Genomic DNA, 25281 nt, shown 5'->3' on the forward strand with positions numbered 1-25281 from the left:
TGTACACATTGATAAGATCCCCCCTCAGTCTTCTCTTCCCCAGGCTGAAGAGGCCCAGCTCTCACAGCCTTTCCTCAGAGGGCAGGTGCTCCAGCCCTCTGATCATCCTCGTAGCCCTACGCTGGACTCTCTCCAGTAGCTCCTTGTCTCTCTTGTCTTGGGCAGCCCAGAACTGGACACAGTCCTCGAGATGAGGCCTCCCCAGGGCTGAGGAGAGGGGCAGGATCACCTCCCTCCACCTGCTGGCAACACTCTTCCTAATGCACCCCAGGAGACCATTGGCCTTCTTGGCAACAAGGGCACATTGCTGGCTCATGGTCAACTTGTCATCTACCAGCACTCCCAGGTCTTTCTCTGCAGAGCTCCTCTCCTGAAGGTCAGCCCCCAGCCTGTGCTGGCGCCTAGGGTTATTCCTCCCTAGCTGCAGGACTCTGCACTTGCCCTCATGAGGTTCCTCTCTGCCCAGCTCTCCAGCCTGTCCAGGTCTCTCTGAATGGCAGCGCAGCCCTCAGGTGTGTCAACCATTCCTCCCAGCTTGGTACTATCAGCAAACTTGCTGAGGAGGCACTTTGTCCCCTCATCCAGGTCATTGATGAAGAAGTTGAACAGGATGGGACCCAGTACTGAGCCCTGGGGGATGCCACTAGCCACAGGTCTCCAACTAGACTCCACACCACTGATGACGACCCTCTGAGCTCTGCCTTTCAGACAGTTCTCAAGCCACCTCACTCTCCACTCATCTAACCCACACTTCCTGAGCTTATCTAGGAGGATGTTGTGGGAGATGGTGTCAAAAGCCTTGCTGAAGTCAAGGTACACAACGTCCACTGCTCTCCCCTCATCTATCCAGCCTGTCATGCCATCATGCAAGGCTATCAGGTTGATTAAGCAGGATTTCCCCTTGGTGAATCCATGCTGGCTACTCCTGATCACCTTCTTTTTCTCTGAGTCTAAAATCTAGAAACCAAAACCCAGGCTTTCCAGTTACACAAGACTCCAAATCTTGGCTGGGAGTTTCCTTTGAAAAAGGGCTAGAGAAGGGTAAACTATTCAAATAATTTATTTGGTTAATTTTGTTTAATTTTTATATTTGAAAATTTTTCACTAAAAGAGGTATTTTCTTCATTTTAACTGGTGGATTTGAATTTGCATGGAAAAAATTAACAAGTTTTATATTAAGATCTCTTAACCTGTTATTCCAAAACTGTATCCCTCATCTACTCAGTGTTCATTATAGTTATCAAAGATAACTATAAAGATATCAAAAAGCATTAGCTGCAATACTCACTATAGACACAGAAAGAGAATTTTAGCAGTTCCACTGACTGATGAGGCGCACAGTCTCACACCTGGCCACACAGCCTTATTGCTCATATCAGGGCTACACTTACACTACCTTAGAGAGGTGCATGAGGGACATCAACAGTGATAAGTGACCCACAGGAGGAGAGGAAAAAGACACAATAGAAAAACTTCATTCTTCAGAAGGGATAAGCATTTTTACTGTGTTGCTTTACCTACTTTAAAGGTAGGTAAGTTTTCCTACTTGAAGATCGGTGTCAAAGAGAGATTTAAATGTGTAAAAGGGAGAAGAGTTACTGTCCTCCTGAGAGGCAAGGGGCCAGTATGACTGAAGTGGTAGAAATTCTTGCATTTATGTTGATTAAGAAGAAAAGAGAACTGGTATATAGATAGAGATGAGAAGGTAGTGCACTGACCTTTTAAAAGATCGGTGTCCATAAGCAAGGAAAATCTGGAGCTGTAGAGATCTTTGAAGGCTGAACCTGATAGTAAAAATAGTTAAGTGCAAATTGAAAGTGTTAGGAAATCTCAGGGATAGTTATAGTAGTTAGAGACTGTGGAACAGTATATTAAAGAGACATTACCTTTCTAAAGTCATTTAAGAGTAGAATGCAAACAAAGATGTAAGAAATATATGTATATACATAATTTTCTTAATATAAATATATATTCTCTTCTATTAATAAATATATAAATTTAAAATATTCTCTTTTATATATTCTTAATATAAATATATTTTTATATTTCTCATAAAATTCCAAAACAGAACATATTTATATTCAGTGGTCAAAACGGAAAGCTAGAATTCTCCCCACCTCATTGAAAGCTATTCCTCAATGTCCAAAATGTGTTCGTACCCATGATTATGGTTCTGAGAAGTGCTGGGAAGGCATCATATATCAGCCTGTTTTGATCAGTGGTTATATTGCCTTCAGTTATAAACTACAGCCATTCTTTTCCCAGCAGCAGGAAGGAACTTACCACAAAGCATCTGGTAGTATAAGATTTTCATTTGAGCTGCTGCTTGCTCCCATTTTAGTATGCAGACTTTGGATAACATTTGGATAATCAATCTTTTGGCTGCTTATCCAAACCAAACCTAATCTACTGAGATTTGTCCTTCACTGCTGATGTGAAATTGTTTTATTAGTCACATCGGTTAGAGTAGTTTTAATTATCATCATTATTCAGTAATAACCTCATGTCTGACAAGAGAAAGGATGCCACTGAATATTGAACCCCTTGTCCAAAAGTAGGAAGGTTATTGAGCGAGATCTATTTTAGGAAGAGGCAAAGAGCAGATGAGAGGCAATATTCAGTGTCCTTAGTAACAGGCTTGTAGCAGTGCAATGCTGTATAGCTACTGAAATAAAAACACATGTGGATCCCAAGTTTTGATATTATTTTCCTCTTTGTCTTTATAAGGCCCATTTAAAATGTGCATCTTTATCAAACTTTAACAAAGAAGACAAGCTTTCTTTAAAGTCACACTTCCACTACTTCTGAAGTTTCACTTGAAGCACTTGATTAAAAAGCATTTACTGAGGACAAGCCTTCTCCATGGGAGCACAGTGAAAGAATCGACCAAACCAATTTCACTCTCATTTGAGAATGCAGTGGTAATACCTGTCTGCTGAACCGGATCTGTCTTACCTTGCACCCTACTGTGTCAGGGATAGAGAATGAATGTTTTTGAGTATGTCTAATGTACTCGAAAGGCATAGGATAGTAACATATTCAGGTAATGGAGCTTTATAAAGGCTCTATAGTCTCTGAACCGGGCTCCTTTCCAAAGCAGAGGGCTCTGGTGCAGCTAGTTTGTCATTTCTAAATTAAAGTAAATTAAAAAAAAAAAAGTAAATTAAAAAAAAAAAAAATCACACTCTTAAAGTAGCTCATTCCCAGAATACCTTTGAAAATCACTGAAGCATACTTGCACTGGACAGTAATGGAGGAAATTATAGGCCAAAGGGTTTGTTCCAAATATTTATTCCAAATATGCTGCACAGTTCCCGTGAGGAGCAGAAGGGAATGTCTGAGCTAGCATAGGGCGTAACAGAGTGGTTGGAAGGAAGGAGAATGTTCAAACAGTTAACGTTAGAGATGAACAAATTAGAGTACGTAGGCTGGTATGTGATGAATTTCCCTTCTGTTTGTGAATTATTAACAGGTTGTCAGAGGCCGGTATCTCTCAGTGCACACAAGACACAAATTTGTGCAACTAAAAAAGAATGGCTTATATAGGTGCAGTATAAATCTTCTGCCATATCATTCTTATTTTAGAGAGATTTTAAGCAGCTAAAAAGCCAAACTATGCAAGGCATGACACACTGTAAACTATACCTTTCACTCTGGTAAGCATTGGAGTTCCAGTCCTGCCAGCATTAAATTCAGTGGAATGAACCACGTCTTGAAGCTGACCTTGCAGGATAAGGACCTTCACGTTCCCAACATGCAGACAAGAGCAGCTAGGCACTTCTGAACCTGCGGCTCTCCTGCTTTACAGACACCTCCCTGGACCTGAAGAATTTTTCTTTGCAGGTACTTACTTTCTAATTGAAAAGTTAGACTACAACAAGCTTTTCAGAGTGATTTTACAAAGCAAAACAAACAAAACCCAGATTGAAGTAAGGGTCCAGGAACAGGAAAGATATCAACAAGTCTATGCCACTATCTAGTCAGAACAGAATGATAAATCCTCAATTGCCTCAGATTACATGGGCCACAGACGATAATCAGTCATCTCTAGACTATCCCAACCACTTCACAAAAGAAGCTTTTCTTCATTCTTCTCTTTTTCCCTTGTTTATAAAACTGACAACTGTCAAGATCATATAGACAACTACTGAATTTAAGCATCTTATTAACTGAAAATGACAACTTCAGGGAACAAAACTGAGTCATTTCAGCCAAAATGGCAAACATATTGCTTTTTTTTTGAAAAGTTAACCATTTAAAAAAAAATTAGACAAAATTTTTTTTTGAAAATTGCCATTATTTTTAATATTTTTTTAATGTTAAGAACTTGAAAGCAAAATAGAGAGCTATATACTTTGTTTTGGGTCAAAGCAAAAAAGAATTTATTTTGTCTTTTTCTTTCTCTAAACCAAGGGAAAAACAAACAAACAAACAAACAAACAAAACTATTCAGAAGACTCCAATACAGCTGCAATACCAAACTATTTCCAGGGTAAAAGAAATGACAAAAGATATAATTTTATACCTACTAACTTTAAGCTGGAGCTTTTTTACGATGGAGGTTAACGTTATAAAACCATATCAACTTTTTTCCTTTTGTCTTGCCTGCATTAATTGCAGAACCCTTTTGAAGAAATGAGTGCAGTGCCAATTACTACAAAAACTTGTGAAACACTGATTCATACTTGTGATTCAGGGGAATGCTTACATTGATTTTATTCAAGAGGAAAAATCAAGGAGAGATTGACATATCATTTCCTCCCCCTTCCTTCTCTTTTAGAAGTACATTAATACATTTCCCACTTTTCATGTGACTCATAAAGATCATGTTTTAAATCATAGTGTTGTGCTCTTTGTAATAGAGTTATTTTCTACAGTGCTCCATGAAAAAAATCTTGAGAAAACTCCTGACTCCATTGGGTTTGCTTATTGTTTTTTTTTTTTTTTTTTTTTTTTGTTATTATTTGGCATTTCTGATTTTTTTAGAGTCATTAACTTACATGGAAATTATGGGGATCTAGGTGTGACCCCTATTCCAAAAGTTGTGCATAAAATTTTGCCATACAACTGATTTATGAGCTTACGAGCTATTTTCTAAAGCACTGAAGTCATATTAAGCAAGTTTAGAAAATGACAATGTAGAAAGCATGAGAGGGAGTGAAGCGGTAATAAATATGGTGGGGAGTCAGGCAGAGAGGCAGCACATGAATTTTCTAGTTGTTAGCTATTTCATTAATCCTATTTGGTTCATAAGCAATCATTAATTGTTCCTGTTACTTCATGATTTTAATGATCACGCAAGCATCATGTGTCTGGGGTTAGAAGGCAAATTTGAATGTTGTGAAGGAATACAACACAGACAGCCACCTTCCTCCTTCTCCCCTCGGTTTTTGTTTCAAATGTAGCTGTTGGAATGAGACAAGTCATTGAAGAAATATGCAGGCACAAAGGGAAGGTAGGGCAGGGATTAAGGTCAATGATTATGTACTGCTTCTATAGTCATTTCCACCCTTTCAAAATGAGCCCAAAGTGGTGCTAAACCACTATCAAGGCCAAACAGTATCAATTCACATCCTTTCTGTACTCACACAAGTCACTGCACAAGGTGGAAGGTAGTGGAGAATCAGGGCCCTAATCTCTTTATCCTAGTCAATTTATGATGTGCATTGGACAAATTGCCAAGCTGTGGCCCACTCCTGCTGAGCCTGCAGAGGGCTAAGCCATATTGTGAATGGAACATATGGCCCTTCTAGCAGCACTTACGCTGTAATCAAGTCTCAGCATGACAGAAAGATATCTCTTAGATGCATTATATATAGACGTCGGTTCCACTGTTCCTGTTTGTTTCTCTGTCTTTTATAAAGCGGGAAGGATTTTTGGTCTGATAAGCAGGAAGCACATCCCTGTGTGTTATGATCTGAAATGTGCTATGTGTTTATATTCACAGCTAAGTTATGCAAGTGTGAAAGAATAAATTGTTAAGTCTCAGCATTCTGTAAACACAGCATTACTTATTAAGAGGCAGATACTACCAGCCCTTCTGGATGCTGAGTACTCCTCGCAAAAAAAAAAAAAAAAAAAAAAAAAAGGAGAGAGAAAGACAGCACTAATTGTGGTCATGTGAAGGTCACAAAACAGCACGTAACTGAAGAAAGAGAGAGAAAATGGTCAAAGGTGAACAAGCCAAGTAAAAATTGTTAGGTCACAGATACAGTCACACCTTTCTTTGCTGTCAGGAGAAATTTTATGCACTGCTAAGCTGACCAGTAGTCACTGGTTACTAGCTAAGGCATCTTTCCCTTGTAGTGAAGCCTTAGTAGTAACTAGATGTGAGGAGGGATGAAGGTCTGCTGGCTGGTATCCTGGCAGCTAGCCATTACATTGACTCACATTCTCCTCACATAAGGGCAACTAGGATGGTAGCTGAAGCTCGTGGATAGTTTTTGTAATGCTTCCTTTGGACAACAATCTGAAGTAGAGCTGGAAGGAGGTACCAGTGCTCTCCTCATTCCAGAGACTGCTGTAATGACTGTGCCAGAGCAGCTGAAGAGATGTGACAAACCACACCTCTGAGGCAAGTCAGTGTCTTGTCCAGATTGCCCCCAGTTTCCTTCTCAGGATGGAGCAGCTTTGCACTGCCTTTTGCTGTGAGCTGTAATCAAAACTACAATGCAGACCATAATTGAGATTTACTTTCTAGTTCTTGCATGTAAGCCTGCATTAGCAACTTCATTCTCCAAAGTGCTCTGGAGAGGTTGGAAAGCTGAAAGAAATGTCCTATCTAAACATAATAACAACGGTAATGACAACATACAAGCAGATAAGGCTGTCAATTTGGTACGATAAGCTATTCACTGTGAGATGTTTTCATGTGGTGATCTATCTTTACTAGGCAATCCAAATGGGAAAATGTGATAAAATAAATGCAGCACAAAGGAAAAAAAATGCAGGTAAGAAAAGAAAATAGAAATTTAGGAGATAAAATCAAATTAGAAATATATAGGGAAAGTCCACACTAACACCAGAAGTCAAACAAATCTACAAGTAGTCGTATCTGTGTGACGCTTTCTGTAAACAACAGCTTGAATACAGACAGGACTAATTAGGGAGCAAGAAGCTTTTAAAAAATATGTAGGTGTCTGAGAAAATAGTTTGGGGCAAGAATCTCAGAGCAAATTTCTGTTTCTGCTGCTCCTCCTGTCTGCTTTTGTTGGAGCCTTTTAGGATGCTGATCTTAACCACAGCCTCACAATAGAGGTGGTTCAATTAAGAAGACTTTCTTGGGCAAAGCCAAGTGTCCTGTGACAGAAAAGTTAGACAGTCATGTGGTGTCTGCCAAAGAATACCTGATCTTGAGCTAGCAATAGAAGTTGTTGCAAGAGGCCAAACCAGGGAAGATCCCAAGAGACTGCATCACAGCTTCTGTGGCCCCAGGTCAGACTGCAAAATGAGAGTGATTCTTGCTCTTTGGCAAGTGATGAAAAAACTGTTGTAAATTCAACCACACCAAACAAGAATGATGAAATTTATCTATAGTGCCTCTTGAACTCAGGCCTGTTCCTCTCCTCACCCTCTGAATATGACCGTATAGAGAAAATAAATGTATAGAATAGGGGCAAAGGCAGGATTCCCAGATAGCATATCTCCCCATCCTAGCTTTCTGAATGACTCTGATGAAGATTGCCCTAGCACTCCAGGGGAATGAGCAAGTGCATAAAGCCATGCTACCCAGGAAAACTGGAGCAGAGACACTACTTTGTATTTTTTGTGGTGATCACAAATGACAGAGCTACCTTTTCATGAACTGCAGTTACGGGCAGGTCTGTAGAGCCGAAAACTGGATCAGACAGCACATCTGCTCAAACTAATAATTTTGCTAGTACTTGTCAGTGGGCATGTCACTTCTGCTCTTGCGAAGTGTGAACATAAACTTCAGTCTGGGAAAGCTTAGTGACCCTTGGAAAGACAACTTCACAAAATTTCACCAAAATAAGATGAGTTCTGGTGAATATTGATCTTTTCAGATCTTTTGGTGCAATCTTGTCTAGATTAAAATGCTGTGATGTGAAGACATCAGTATAGATGGTTCTGTAGGTAAGGACTTAGTGCACTCAGTAGTGATTGAGCCTGTCTGCCTTTGTTGTTGTGTAGACCCATTGCCTAGCTAATCAAGCTCAGGCCATCTCTGAAATATTCTTGTTTGAGGATGTTACCAAATCTGCATCTTTGTCCAAGGTCAAAAAAAAAAAAAAAAAAAAAAAAAGCAGAAGGAAATGCAGATCACCTACTTGGTCTATAAATCTAGTTGTCTCCAAGGTCAAGAGAAAAATTTTTCTCCTCTGGCAGGAGAAAAAAAGGTAGTGGGGGAAACTGATAAAAACAGAACTTCAGTCTAAAATCTTGAAATAGGTCCTATAGCCAAGTCATTGACAGAGAGACACATTTCTGACTAACTCTGCTGCTTGTCCCTCTTTGCCACACAAAATATATACTGATCTTGAAGGACCTTTGCACTGAGTAAGTCCATAGCAACTCCAACTCATAAATTTATGACATAAGAAAATGGTTTTTTATAAGATTTGTTTCAAAAGCTCATCTACATACATCTTATTGTAACAAAGATATGACATACACCAACAGCTAGGTTTTGCTTCTTTGTTTGTTTGTTTTCCCAATGGCTTAGCTACACAACCTTCCACCTGCTTTGTGGAAGACTCCATGTGCTTGCCTTTTTCTCCTTTCAGAAATTGCAAGTCCAAAGATTGAGAATTTTTCCTTTTCCTGTCCCAGATATCAAATGGTCAACAATCAGAGTTTCCAACAATCAAGGAGTTTCCAGGTAATAAGGATGTCCTTTGAGAGGATAAGAATGGATACTAACGGCTGTCTCAGTAAATTTCAGCAGTCACTAGCTTATATTGATTATAATACATGATATCTATCAATATTTCCATGGGCATCATGATCCCCTATGTAAACATTAACAAACAAGCTAGCAAAACTTTTCATTAAAAATGAGTCTTTCAGACAAATCTCACTAGATCATCAGACCAACTTCAGCAGCTGTTTATCACCATCTTTCATCCATGAATTAGTGTAGAAATTGGACCAGATCCTGAAAGAAGTACTTGAAAACATAGGGTTGCTCCTTTATTAGGCAATTCAGATTTTACCTGATATAGTGATGCTGAGGAGATGGGAATTGATGTGATGTTAGGAAGAGCATGTCCCACCTTGTATGTGAACTAAAAGGTATTTCTACAAGAAAGAAAGAACATATTACAAAGAGAAAATGTCTGGAAGCAAATGATTTACAGAATTCCTAAATAATTTCCTACTGGGCAGTAAGTTTTCGCTTGTGAATTATTCTCTTCTTTTTTGATTGCACAGGATGTAAACACTCAAATTACAAGGCAGTACCTTTTCTTGATCTAAAACCAAGTGATAAAGATACATTTCAATGCAGGCTTTCTTTCTAGGGATACAGTCTTCAATGCTACCTCCAGTTCCATGGGGAATATATCTGAGTGATTCCAAACCTTCACAATAGGTTTGAAAAGGGGTCTTAGAGATTCCGTATCTCTGCCACAGCAACAGGCACATCAGTGGAGTTTGGTTTCTTCTGTTGGCAGAATTGTATCAGGACCTATTTTTTATAAACTTGGCTGGGCTTTTAAAAAATATAAGGAACAAGAAGTTCAGAGGTCTAACTATAACTGATCCTGACTTGATTAACACATCTTTTTGCAACTGTCTCCAGCTATTCTATGACAGACCCTGTCACAACTTTTTGTTGGTTTATGGATTAATTCCTTCATCCATCAGCAGGATGATTATCTTCTGATATGTCTGACGTGTTCCAAGTCTTGGTACTACTGCTAGGTTTGCTTTTGATCATGTGATGAATTATGCATTTTGTTAATGGGATAAAACAAATGAAAAACAAACTCAGGATATTTATTTTCCCTAGTTAAAAGTGAAGCTTGGTTTAATTTTCTCAATATTGATGTGTCTGTTGGGGCGGTGAAGAGTCTCATCCTCTAGTTGGCATCTCTACACTAGCAGAACTTTTATCAAAGATGCAGCTAAGCCAACTTAAATTTGTTTTTGCTGGCTTCACTTACATCATTCAAAAAGGTTGTGTAGCTAAGCCATTGGCAAAACAAACAAACAAAGAAGCAAAACCTAGCTGTTGGTGTATGTCATATCTTTGTTACAATAAGACGTATGTAGATGAGCTTTTGAAACAAATCTTATAAAAAAAGCTTGTACTAATGTGTTTTTACCCTGGAACAGAGTGTAATTCTCCCATCCATCCATCTTATTTCAACAAAAAATGCATAATGCTCACTAGAAGAGAACATGAGTTCCATATTTCCTTTTGCAGCTGAGTAAATTTATTTGTAAAAAAGCTTTATATAATAAAGTATTTTGAAGTAATACAGAACATTTCTACATGTTATACAATTTAAAAGCTCTGTGCTTTCACAACAGTTCGTGATAACAAATGCTCCACTGGGAAAGCAAGTATCTTTATTCCCTTGCTACTTAACACAGAACAGTGAGGTGACAGGCGATACTCTGACGTAGGGATAGATTTGAGATCACAGTTCAGAAATCCCTGACTGCTACCTTTGTGTTTTTCCCTCTGGACTCTGCTGATTTTCCCTGCACCCACATACCCGGTAAGATTCCCACTTCTGGTGCTCCCTCCTAGTCGTTCCACACGTGGGCAGATCTGTACTCTTTTAGAAAAGACTGTTGTGCTGCATGGGTCATTAGAAAGTCAGTGAAGAGTTGAGCTGCCTGCAACAGGTAATGATGCTGTAATTTCTCTGGTCTTCATGTATGTCTCCATTCATTGATGAGAAGCCATATTTTTGTCCTAAATTTGTAAAATTTCTTTATTTACCTTAAAATATATATTTTTCCCTTGGCTAAAATTTTCACCCTCTTTTCATCGGAAATGTGTCATTCTCAGCTAACTTTCTCATGATTTCAGTATGCTGAGATCCACAAAATCAAACTGCTTTCATTTGCATGTTTCTAATGAATTTCTGCAGAAAAACTAGTATGTTGAATTAAGCAGAAGTTTTATTTTTGTAACTTACTTTCTTGCATTATCAATTAGTGGTTAATTTTGCATGTAGTGATGCTGATTCTCTGAAATGCAATTCTTCTTCAGTTTAGCTGCCACAAATAAAATAAATACCCTATTCTAAAATAAAAAAAAGTATTTTTTTAAAAAAACCAATTCTTTTTGGCTGCATGAATGTTAAAGATAGCATACACTTGATGGTTTGCATTAGTGTAGAACAAAAAAAAGATTGTTCAGCATGTTTCCTCTCTGTTTAAGAGCCTATTTTTTTAAGTTTAAGAGATTTTCTGTCTCACTTTCCTATAAAACTGGTCATCTACTAATGTTGCAGTGCTAGATGGGGTGAATGATGAATGTGATCCTGAAGTATTTGGGAAGGAAAGTCTGCATTTTTTTGTCTTTGATCTGATGTCTGTAAAACTCTCATACGAAGTAGGATGAGAAGTATTTTCTTTACTTATGAACGTTTTCAAGTTTTCCAAAAATTGCTGACAATGAAATATGATGAAAAGTCTTCAGGGAGAAATGTTTCTGAAACAAAACCCTTGGGTTTTGAATTAAGGTAGAGTAATTTCAGTCAATAATATAGTTTTCTTTTGATAGTTTCGACCTGTTTCATTTTGATTTCATAGAAGCATTTTACTATTCCTATCCTAAGTTATAGTTTGGACTGAAAAATATTTTGACCTGAAAAATGTAAACAATTTTTGAAGAAAAAAAAAAGTGAGCAATATTTTAATACTTATCTTTAATTATAAGTGATGTTTGATTAGAATTGATTAAAAATCATTAAAAATAATCCAGATCCCTTCTATTATTCTCTATTCCTTCTATTATAAGGAAACCCTAGGAAGTCACTCGGAACAAGGACCTGCCTGGCTAGCTTATAAATATTCTGACAGATTCTTCTAAGTTAAAATCAGCCAAGAGGATGTCTTACTTTTCCTTCTGAGATGATCCTTGCTGTGCCATCTGTAACCAAAGTTAAAAAAATGCAGCAAGTGGAGACAGAGTTGCTTCATTGCTTCAGCACATTACCCTTTCTACATCATCTAAAAGTTGTCATTCTGCACTGTCTGACAGCACCATCTGGTTCAGAATATATTTCAGATATGGTCATAACTAGTGCTAGATGTGCTGCTACCATATATAACTTGAGCACTTTTTACCTTTGTGCCGTATCTTTTGAAATTGTAATGCTGATGCTGTATCTTCAAATGGTTCAAACAGCCAGACTGTTTAAACAGAAGCAATGAATAATTTACATCAGAAATGGAGAAAAACAAACAAACAAATGTAAATGGGCATCTCCTCATCTGTGCAGAACTGTACATGGTTTAGTGGTGAAAGGGGCGGATACACAGCGTGCACACATATCCCTTTTGGAGAGGTTAGAATAACCTTTGCCTGCTTTGGAGAACTCTAGGGAGCTCTTCTAGCAGCAGCAGATCATTTAGAGGATCACTGGCTCCATACCATCCAACCTTCCCTCCTTAATGTGTCAGCCAGGACTAATCTATACCACATACAGACCTCTCTCCACAGATGCAGTCTGCTGGGAATCATAATCACTGCTATAAGGTCAGTAATTTTACGCAGAATTGCACAGAATCTTTCATATTGGACCAATCTTACTTAATTTCTCTAATTAGGAAAAATATTTAACGATTGTAATCACACTTTTTCACAATAGCAGGTGGGGAAATTTTATTCTGGGAGATGAATGGAGAGATTCAGTGGAACACTCAAACTGGCTTGCACCACTTTCTGACAAAAAGCATCCATAAATCTGATTTTATGTGGCAGTTGCAATAAGCTTCTGACTGCTTTGTCTCATTAGAGTTGTGGAAAGAAATTGGAATATGTCCCTAGCCTGGCAAACTAGACCCTCTACCTGTAAATTATTAAACCTTATGCGTGTCAGGTGTGCCCGGAAAAGAACAAGCCAGAGAACAGAGAGAAATAGAGGTTGTATCATTAGACGCAGGAACCAGCCATGAGATCAGATGAAAACAATCATATTTTGGTATACTTCAGCTTTATTTGCTTATTAAGAAATGTGGAACACCACAGCTGTCTATGAAAGATCCTGGCAAAGCAGGGAAAGAAACACACCAGCTGAGCGAAATGTAGCATATGTACTGAGTGATACAGGCACTGATTTTGAAGAAATACTTATAGACAGGGGATCAGATGGTCAGTCCTAACACAGCACTTTTTCATCTTCCTTGAAATAGAAAGAGATGGCCAGCAGAACTATGCATACAGTTATGTATGATCTAGATTTATGTGCGTAAATAGTGGTTATTTTGGCACAGTGGCCTTCTCAGCTGGAATGAGTTTTCTGGAGAGCTACTGTATTCTAATAGCTCCGCCTTGAATAGCAGTCTCTTGCCAAGTGTTACTTGCTAACATGAATTGCAAGAGCCAGAACCCACTTTTGATTTGTTGAGTGTGTTATATTTGACTGTGTCACCTTCATGCATCACACAGCACCGTGCACAACTCTCCCTTGGGTTTTATCTGAGATGATTTTAGGCAATCAAAACCTGACTTGACTGGACTCAGCGTTATACCTTTAACTGCGTTGCTGCAGGCTGACTGAATGATTTAGTATATGGTATATGGGAAGATAAACAAGAATCAAACAGTTAAACAATAAAAGAGGTAGTTAAATTTAAAATACCAAATAATAATAAATATAATAAAATACCAAATAAATTTAAAAAAATAAAATATTCATACTTACAGTTTCCTATACCTATGAAACAAATATCACAGGCATCTGAGATAAAATTGGATTCTGTGCTTTGGGCAATGAAGGACTGAGACTGCAATGTGGAAGACTGAACAGGGATGTGCCTCCTCGCCTGCATTGTCATCCTATAGATATTCCAGAATAATGGTAGTCATTTACAAAGGTATGAGCCTCTATAGCATAATATCACTGATTTAGCCATTAAGTGCCACTGGGAGCAATGGAGTTACTCCTAGGAAAAGGGCCATTACTGAGTATAGATAAAATAGTAAAAATCTCCATTTATCATCTACCTACTGGTATTTAGCAATCAATTTCTCTTCTACTTCAAAATCTGGAAAAAATGAAGCACAGCTAGGGGATAGAATACAAGGACTAACTGCTCTGAAGCTTTTGGTGAGAGAATGGTAGAGACAATTTTAAACTGCTCTGGAACCACACTGCTCTGTTACTGTTAGCTGGCCTAGTTTCTGGCAAAAAAAATGGAGTGAGTTCTTACTACACGCATTTCACCACCATGTATAGCTTGACTAAGAAGTTATATGGTCTGTCTGTGATTTCCTTTGCTACAACTCCACATGTATTTCATTCTCTGAAACACTAAAAACAAGACAAAGTCCTGCGGTTATAAAATTTTCTTTGACACAGCAAATGCAGAAATATTCCTTTAATATACTAGTATGCAATGATTTGTAATAGGTGAGTGTACAAAACATGACTGACCAGTGGCAGAAACCCTAGCAACATGATTCATTCCAGACATTAAATCCTTATAGCTCTCCTACATCCTCAGTTCAAAACCCCATGCTTTCCATGTTGCTCACTAGACACTGAAAATAACATGATCATTCTGGAAGTTTAGTCTCGCCTGCAGGCAAGAACTTGTCCCATTATAGCAGAAACAAAACTAGCACAGCAGGACCTTCAGTATTAGGAACAGCAGCAGGAACTGTCCTCTTGAAACAACAGTTCTCTATGTGTGAGCTTAAATGTGGATATTTCATTCCTATAAATGTCTTTCTCAACTGTCTCTATATCAACCTAGATACATAATGAGCATAATCATTCCTGGCAAATAATGAGAAGCAGTTCCAGAGAAAATATTCACAGTTTGGAAATGGTTTATGCAGTTAATATGAATAATAGGGAATAAGCAAATGAGACCACACTGATTTTTCCCAAATTAGTCTTTTGGTTACTTAAGTAGCTCCTCCAACAAGTGTATCATCTGAATAGATACCTTGTGTGACAAGCGAGACACTGCTGCTCAGGCAAAGATCTGGGACTCTTCAATTTGCCATCAGGTTTAGCTCAGTTGGTTAGAGCGTGGTACTGCTAATGCCAAGGTCGTGGGTTTGATCACTGTGTGGGCTACGCTGAGGGCTGGACTAGATGATCTCCGAGGTCCCTTCCAACCGTACCATTCTATGAATTGTACTCCAAAAAAGGGGGGGGGAAAAAAAAAAAAGACATATGCTGTTCCAAATAAAGAGACTTGACTTTAATGGGTAAGAATATGAATGAACATAAAGTCTTATAAAATATATCAACACAGTGATACTTTTTCTTGAAATATACATTTCCTTAATGACAGAACTGTGTCTGTCAGGGCCTCAGCATCAAAACCAATTTGTCAACAAATTACATTTACACTGTGGCATCTGGCTACCAGAGACTGGATGCTTTATAAATATAGAGATAGATAAATTAGATAGATTAAGTAGATAGATATAGGATGTTTGAGGTGAATAGGCATGAACCCATACTTAAGGGCTTATCCTAGGAATTCTGGAGTAGTAGATTACTTTGTACTGATGGCTTACAGCTATCCAGCCTCTAAATCATAGAAATATTGGCTTGCATGAAAGATGGGGTATGGATCATATTGCATTATAAAGAAACAAATGATATCTGGTTGTTCATTTTTTAATTTGCTATATAAGGAAAAAAAGCCCCTTTATCCTCTGACTTCAAATTTGTAATTAATTGCAAAATGGTGGAAAGAGGTAAAACACCTTTAGTCTTTAGCATTAAATAGACTTTAAGGTCTTTTTGATAAACCATTAGTAACTGCAGTGAAATTCTAGTGTGCTCATTTGTGATACTACACTAAAGTACATTGATCTTGTGTAATAATAACTCTTGCATAGCCTGTATAGAGCAGCCACTCAGCAGGCAATGGGATGAGCTGATCTGAGCCCAGCGTTATGTGAAGATTTTTTTAGAGGAGTCAGGTCAGAAATCACAGTATAATATGCAGCAGCAGACCATCTGCTATTTGAAGCAACTACTCTCATGAATTTAATACCCAGATGAATAGGGAAAAGAAGGACAGCTATGGAGCAAAAACTACAGCATAAGTTCTTTGCAATGATGATTTTCCCTGTTTCGTTTCATGTTAGAGAATATTGATATTCTTTTCTCCTTTGCTCTTCCTGTGGCCAATGCAGATTTTGGAGGTTTAGGTCTTGTTATAGGACCTTCTGAACCTTTGATGTTTCACGGTGAATTGCTGTGGACCTGCCTGAGAGTGACCTGGAGGACTGGATTGCCTGTGATGGCAGGGGACTGGATGTGATGCTGTGGGGGTTATGCCTCCCAGCTCTTTGTGCTCTCCTACAGACATCTAAATCTTGCCAGATTTGCCAGTTTGTTACTTACACACAGCACCTGCCCCTTTGGTTGTAATGAAGAGAAATTTTGCACTGGACTTGTGTTTGTAAGCTAACCACCTTAGTTGTGTTGCTGGTGTTTAGTGCTTACTGAGAAAGAAACCGCATTTGGATTCACATGATTCACTGCTTTTGCAACCCTCAAATAAAACTTCCCTTTTATATCAAAATGCTTTACTGCAATGCAATCATAACTAGTTGGAATAGCACTAGAAGGATATAATATGTGAATAAAATGTATTTTGGCTTATTATTTATGGTCTACAAGACTACCCTATAATATGAACATATTTTTAATTAATATTTGCAAGCAAGATGATCTCTTTCCTTGAAATGTATTTTATTCATGCTTTCCTCCATTTTTAAGGGGTGAAAAATATGCTGATAATTTCATAAATGATTCATTACTCACATCAAATTTTTTAAATATTATTTCTGTCCTTGCTGCGTGTAAATTGCATATTTAGGGTCTTAATTTTCAGAACAAGCTTCCAGTCTGTGAATGCATTTTATATGCACAGATGTATTTTGTACATTTAATCCTTACACTTAAAATTCTCTTAAAGAACATTGCGAACATTTACTAGTTAAACATCAGAATCCCTGAGGTCTCCCCCACACAATTGGCAATATGTAGTTAAGTTAGTTACAGTGAGTTATCACTCGCTATTCAAAGTTTGTTACAAAAGCATACATACACATACAGTGCAGATGAGAAGAAAACTTTCATGTCCTGTTGAAACTGCCTGGGTATTCTGTGTAATAGAACCAGGTAACATAAGCTACATTTTGGCAAGGATACTGGACTGACTTCACTATTCTTTCAAAAATCACTATGCAGTTTTACATCTTGTCCATGAGACAATAAACTAAATTCTGCTCCTTTATCTCCACGTAAACTTGGAGTAACTCTCCTGAGTCAGTGAAGTTATCTTGAATGTGGTCATGATGTTGATAAAGATAATTTCTACTTGCTTCAAGAGCACATGCACCCAGTTATACTCTTTAAAGTAAGACCTCAAAGAGCCATGACAAAAGACTGGAAGGTATCTTCAAGATTCGTTGAGATTAAATAATCTAACTAAAAAATATTATCAGAACTGTTATGTTCAAACAAATTTGTTATTGTTAAAACTTAACTATTTTGAAACATGGTGAAGACATGAAGGCCAGGTTCCCAGGGATGTACATTTCAGGCAATTCACTGAGATCAGTCTGTATGATCCAAACACTGCTACTCTGATAGCTTAGTAATAGTATGACAATGGAATAATAAATTACATGTGCATGAATTAGAAATGTGTTTCTCCTTGAGGAACACATTTTCAGTGGTTCTTTGGCATTTCTCTTATACATTCTTCTCAACTTTAAAAGTATGAAGAATGTGTCACATAATACATCACATAATTCCTCTGTTCTATTATCAAGATCTTGATAGGTTACTTACTGATATATTTTTTTTCAATTGTTTTAAAGATGGCATTAAAATTCACAGCTGCTTTAAAAGAAACATAAAATCCACCGAAAGGACAGATTTTCAGAATTTTAAACCACATTTCAAATGCTCAGCTGTCATCATACCATCCGTTGCAAGAAGTATAAATAACTCCTCTTTAATATACGAAGAATTGGGAGGGGAAAAGAAAAAGATATTTGCATTGCAAGAAAACTCCAGGTGCTCTTAGAGTTATCTGGGACATTTTCCAGTTGACAATATGGAAATACTGCCACTCAGGCCAGAAAGCTTGTTGCTATGGGGATACAATAGCAGCATCATTTGACAACTTGGCAGTTGTTAGAGTTGGCAGAGAAAGAAACTCAGTGAGAGTAGCTGTTGGATAATTTCAGGTGGGTGTGCACTAGGGAAAGATGGATGGTTAGGAAAAAAAAAACACTGAAAAATTTCTTTGCATCTTGCAATCTTTCCTTCACATATGTTTTGGAACAGGATACTTGCTTAGAAGCTTAAGATGTTTGAAACAAGAAGGAAAGAAGACCTCTGTGTTCAGACAACAACTAGCTATGCACCCATCCTGGGATGGATTTATACTGGATGCAAGCAATTATGCAAGCACTGGCAGTGAGATAAGGCAGCAGCAAAAGCAAGCATGGTTCTGATGGTTTCCTCTAAAGAGTCATACCATAAACCAAGAAGGTTATAGTCCCTCTCCAAATAGCTCAGATGAGATTGTAGATAGAATATTAAAGTAACTGCAGCTCAATACATAGAAAGTTAGAGATTAACTAGGGAGAATTTAGAAACAGGTAATGCTAATTATCAAAAACTGGGGACTGGTTTATAAAGATGAAAGAACTAACACTGTTTAGGCTGGCTCAGTGTCGGCTAAGATGCATGTCACTACTTTGATAATACTTCAGGAATCTGAACATCAAAGTAATTGAGGAAATACTTAGTCAAATAAAGGTATTCTTCTCAGAAATTGTGATGGAACTAAGGAAAATAAAACCTAAACTAGATACTAGGGGAAAAAATCCCACTAGTGAATCAGTTACGTTACAGAATGATCCATGTTTCTCTTTTTGGAGAAACATCTTAAATGGAACTGGACAAAGCACAGAAAAGTGTACATTATGTAGAAATTGTGTACTGAGTAGTGGCTAAGAAATACATGAAACTTTCTATTTCTAGTACTAGATGTGTGTGGGGGAAGTGGCCTCTAATGACTGTATTGATGTGCCTTTCTAACCAAAATAGATATAAGCAATGAGAATTGAAAAATAATTCTGTGATAGTGCACAAAGAATCATAAATGCGCTATATTTAAATAATGCACTTGTATCAGCACGAACTTCTTCTGGGTTCCAATGTCACAGGAGGAAGGAGGGGGAGAAGCTATGTCTGAAGACAGTCACAGATGAGGGAAGAAGACAAGGCACAGTGAAGTTTCTTAAATTGCAGTGTGGTCTAAATATATTAAAGGAGGTGAGTTTACACTACTGAGGGGAATTTGGGAGATTTTTTTGGTTCTTTAACTTTTTTCTCAGGAGGATCCTAAGCTCCTTGTCACAACTAGAAAAAAATAGACAAACGTCTACTGCACTGTTATGGTGCAAGCTATATATTAGGTCTGATCATGTTTTTGTCTTTGTTCCTTCGGGCAAACTGCCTGTTTCCCTTCTGGTCTCTTATGATCATACTACTGAGATTGTTTCCCTTCCCAGTGCAAACCAAAATCAATTAAAAGTATCCCCATAGGACTAGACTTTCAGAGAACCTACATATCCACGTCCCTAATTGAAGTCAATGATAGCTACAGGCATATGGCATCTCTGAAGTACAGCTCTATAGTGCTAAGTAAAGAAAAACATATGGATTTTGTAGGTAATATACCATGGGAGAAATCTCTAAATAGGCCCTGAAATAATGAAGCTACATGCTTTATGCTATAGTCCAACTTGCAATCACTAGGCCATCTCACCACAGGGGAAAAATGGATATTGAGGGTTATTGAACATTGCCAATTTTTACTGTGGATCAGCTTGAAGTTATTTAGCACAGATGTTTCTGTAATTGTGACACACTGGGAAAATCCACATGCTCAATAGCCCTCAAACTTGCACTTCCATCTGTGCAGTGTGATGGTTTACAGTTACTGCATACGGCTGTGATGTAAAGCATACAAGAATACTGTCTGGCTTAAGATCTACTGAAAGATTTTTCCTAGCACCATCTGTGTTTTTCATTTACCTGTATCACTATGGTTTTATGTTTAGATGTACAATGATAAGACAGTAAGATATGTCTAGGGAAAAAAAGAATCTGTAAAGAACTGTACAAAATTTGACAGTGTAAGTGGAAAGCTCCCATGATGTGAAATGGTTCACAGGAATTTAACAGTATACTGTCCAGTAGTTTTTCTATTTATATAGCTAGATCAATTTGGAGCCATTAGTAGAAACTGAAAGCTCTTAACAGACATATTTGAGACCTGGGATTCTTATGATACTAGAAAAGAGCTTGATTTGACCTGCAGTGCTGAAACTGTGGATCTGGAAGACATTTTTTTCATCCTAGCATCTTCCTGCAACTTGACCACATTCCAAATAGTACTGGAAAAAACAAAACAACACAAAACAAACAAACAAACAAAACCCTCTGATTTAACAAACATTTTGGAATCAAAACAGTGTGTTCCAATTGAGAACATTAAAGAGGAAGACTTTTACTATCTTTGAAATTTAAATAAGCTTGAATGCTAATTATTTATAGCTTGCTTGTTCACTTCCGGCTACAAAGGAAAAAGAGATCATCATTTAAAAACTCAGGTATGTGTCGTCTAGTGCAGGAAGTTCTTGGTGGAAAAGTTATCTCATATTTTTTCCATGTGGTGCTGTTGGTCCTACTATCACTCACTATTTAGAGTGAAAGTGGGAGCATTACCCCAGCTCTTAATTCTATAGTCCTAGTATGGAGCTGCTTGTCAATTAACTTTTATTTTGCAATGAATCTCTGTTCTGCTGCTCTTACTTCCTAGAGAGTTTTTTTCTGTAGCCTGATTGTTGAACTGGGAAATAAAACAGTGTCTACTAATGGCCAATATTTTAATTATTTCCAAAATATGGACATTTCCCATCAGGCAACAATGCTAAATAATGGAAAAGAATTGTTAGCTTCTCACATTGAACAAGAAAGCCTCAGTCTGTGAGAGATTAAAGATCATCTATCTTCTCTTTTAAAAAACCATAATAACCACATACAATTGTTTTGAACAATTACTGAATTCCATCTAATATAAACCAGGATTGTAAAATAGAAAACTATAATTTGCTTATAATACTAAAGTCAGTGTTCCTCCTTTTGCTACAAAAGTCATGGGGTCTCGAATCATCAGAATCTCTGTTTACATCTTCCTTTCTTCCTTTGCAGGCTGTTATTTATTCTGGGAGTTCAACTTCACTATGATCCATAGAGAAGAGCTAACTCTTCATTGCTGTTGTAGAATCAGCACAATTCTGGGATGTATTTTGTCCAATTCTTGGATATATTTAACTTTTCTTTGTTGAGGATATCATATAGGTTTATATCACTAGGCGGTATAACCATAGGTAGGTGCAGTGCGTGTAGTTATCCAGTACTACTGCATGTCTGTTATTGTATTTACATAATACTGTTTTTCTCTCAGAGGTAGAAAAGGGCTTGTGCTATAGTACATAATATTTTAGGCATCACCTTCCCTGGCTGCAGCTGTCACTTTCTACAGCAGACTCTACTAAATAGATATCTTGAGAAATTCCCTGCCGCTGAAATGACTACTACATTTGGCATACTAAATCATAAAATTTATGAAGATTGCCTTGCTCTCCATTTTATTCTTTCCCTTACAAGATTTTCAAGGTTAAATTCATGACATTAAGCTTCCTTTTCACTTTTTCCACATCTTTAGTTCCTTAGTTAAGCCTCCTCCCCCCACCTTTTTGGAATGGCTTTGGGGAGCCCTTAACAATATATGTCAAAACGTAAGGTTTGTACTGCGTTGTGAACTGTTTCTCTGCTGACTCATCTGCGACAGCTAATCAAGACTTTTTGGTCTACATCCTGCAACATTTTGAACCTGTTAGCAGTAAAGAAATACTCTATGCTCAAAAGCTTTTAATTTTTAGCACATGGTGGGTGGCTGATAAGATTTTTTTTTTCTAAAATGGAAACTCTTTTCGTGCTAATACTATTTGCTCTCCTATTCTATTATCAAATCACATGTTTTCCAGTGTCTATTAACATTTTCCTGTGCAGGGGAAATTATTTTCTATTTACAGAATTTCCAAAATTTTCAAGCTAGCTTCAAATGTACCTCTTAGAAACAGGCAGATTGAGGCTATTCTTTTCTTGCTCTACCTGATGGGACATAGGAACACTGTTTCTAAGTCTGCACACTTTGGGAATGAGGTTGCTCATACTCAACAGTTTTACTTTTCTTCCAATTAGTACTTCTAGGCAGTTCCTTCATCCCAACGAGATGATGAGTCCACTTTTCTTTGAGTTTCCAAAAGACTCAGAGGGAAGCAGAAATTAACTGTGTCTAGAAGCTATATTCAATATGTCTACCATTTTGGGGTGATGAATTCAGACTCGTATTTTTCAACATAAAACACTGATGCTTCATTACCAATTAATGGTTTCCGCTTAGGAGTTCACAAAAGTAAACCATGTAATACAAAATATTTTTAGGACTCTATAAAGTTATAGTTATTAAGAAAGATGGCACACAATCCTCCAGGATTTTTTAAAAGGATTAAATCTGTTTCTGACTTTCTTTTTAGAAACAAAGTAGGAATTTTACAGATATAGAGCACTTATATTCTCATAAGGTCTAATACAGCCCTTTTACTGCAGTTATGACTATTTGTGCAGAAGCTATACTTTTCACGTAACATTAAGTTGTTTCATCATTTTGGTTGGTTGTAAAATGATCATTAAAAATCTCTACATATTTTCACAAGAAAGGGTAAATCCAGACAAATTTGCAGATAGATAGGGACATCAGCTACTCCTATTATTTATAGGGATTTTTGTGGTGGAACAGTAATGATAAAGATGAAGTTTTCACAGTTTAATTTCAAAGATAAATAAAATCATAATAATCATAATTGAGATTTTTGTTTTCTGGAAATATTTTGAACATCTAACCTACCGTGAAGAAACATAACCAGAGTTAAGGGGTTTTGTGGGTACCCACCAATAGATTGCAAACAGGAAATTCCAGAAATCTAGATGTAGGGTATTAGTGGAAGTAGGTTGCAGAGGTTATAGTACAAGTATATTTTAAAATTTTCTTACCCAGTGAATTATGTAGACTGTGGACCACTGCATATGATGATGCAATTTTCTGACTCAGCTACAAGCTTTCCTCTCCATAAGTTCTTACAATAAGAGCTCTGCCAAATTCAACCTTTATTTTTACCATGGAGTTATTTTTCTAGTTGATGTTTCTGCTCCACAGAACTATGTTCCAATTTACTTCAGTGACCAGGAATTGTGAATCTTAGGAAAAAAAAAAAAAAAAAAAAAAAAAAAAAAAAAAGGGGGGGGAACTTCAAGAAATCATCTGATCTGTTTTGACCTATGAAAGAATTTACTATATTTGGGCTATTTCTTACTAATGTTTGTTTAATTATTATTTAAAATGAATATCACCCTTTGGTCTTCTCTAGCCTGAATTAAACAAACTTATTTCCTTCAGTTTTTCCTCATAAGTAGTTTTTTTAAATCTCTGATCTTTCTTTTTCTTTTTTCTTTCTAGGCTCTCTGTATTGATATACGCATTTATTGAAGTGCAGTGCCAGAATTAGACACAATACTCTATTTGAAGCCACAGTGTTGAATAAAGCATTGTACAGGACAGAAAGATTACTTCACATTTCCTTCCAGTTATACTGCTGCTTATACATCCTGCTATACATATGCTATAGCATTTGCCTTTTTCACAGCAGCATGACACTGCTGACTCATGTTTGGTTTGTGATCCCTTATAACCCTTAATTTTTTATTTATAGACCTGTTCTCAGCCGGTTGTTCCTTGTCCTGTATTTATGCAGTTAATTAATCCTGAATAAGTATAGCATCTTGCTTTTTTCTCTGCTGAATTCAGTATCAGTATACTCTTCAGTATCTCTACCGAATTTCCTTATGTTTTCTGTCTGTATCTGCAATTTATTAAGATAATCTTGCATTCTGCCCATGTCCTCTAATGTTCATTCAGTCCCTCCCAGGAAATGGTATCTGTAAATTTAATAAGCTTGTGTCTATTCCTTTCAGGTCATTAATGAAAATACTGATGAGTACCAAACCCAGATGTGATAGGCCACTAGAATTTATCTTTCTGTGTGTGTATCTCTGATGAAGAAGAAATCAACGGCACCATTCCATTATCATAACATATGAACAATAAAATTGTCTGAGGACTGACAATTTGATTTTATATAACAATTAAAGTTGTCTAAATTTGAATTCAAGCATCAATAATAAATATTTCTCAAAAAAATGTGCATTTGTATAGTGAAAAGATTGTGTCTAATTTCTCTCTGTCCATCCATGCTTTTTTTGAATTGACAAAGACTTCACCTGTGACCTCAGAAAAATCTACAAACAAAATTGTTTTTGAAATCTACACAATTTTATGAAACATTTTTGAATCAATAAAATATCATTTTCAAAAACCCATTACAAATTATTTTAAAATTTTCCAATTAGCTCTAATATCTTTAGCTGAAAAAACTTTTAGACTAACTACCAGAAAGTGCATCATTACCCAACAAAGTGAGATGGAATTAAAAAAAGGGGGAGAGGGGGAGGGGGAAAATATTTCAAGAAAATATTTCTGATAATAAAATTAGTGAAACTGAGCTCCCAAGGGAAGGTGTGGAAACTACAATGCTTTGGATTTTTCAAACTTAAGTGGGCAAGTACCTAACAGAGACTAATTCTACCTTGACAGGCAGTCACCCAGAGAATTAATGTAAACTTTTCACCAGTCCATAGCTGCTAGTACTATGGAATGCATGATCTATATCTGGTACCACAAAGGAGGAAAGGGGGTTAAATTCTCCTGACAGCACCAAAATTATGTGCCTGAAATTATCTTCAAGACTTAATACACCTTTTTTTGAGTCTTTCTTACAGATTTCCTCTTATTGAGAATAGAAGTAATGGTATTTTTTTGTTTCTTTGAGATAGCCTACTTCTTAGTACAGTATGCTTATTATAATCTCTCATAGAGCGAGAAAAGTCTTCATTC

Source organism: Rhea pennata, chromosome 2 (genome assembly GCF_028389875.1).
Source record: "Rhea pennata isolate bPtePen1 chromosome 2, bPtePen1.pri, whole genome shotgun sequence".
Lineage (NCBI taxonomy): Eukaryota > Metazoa > Chordata > Aves > Rheiformes > Rheidae > Rhea > Rhea pennata.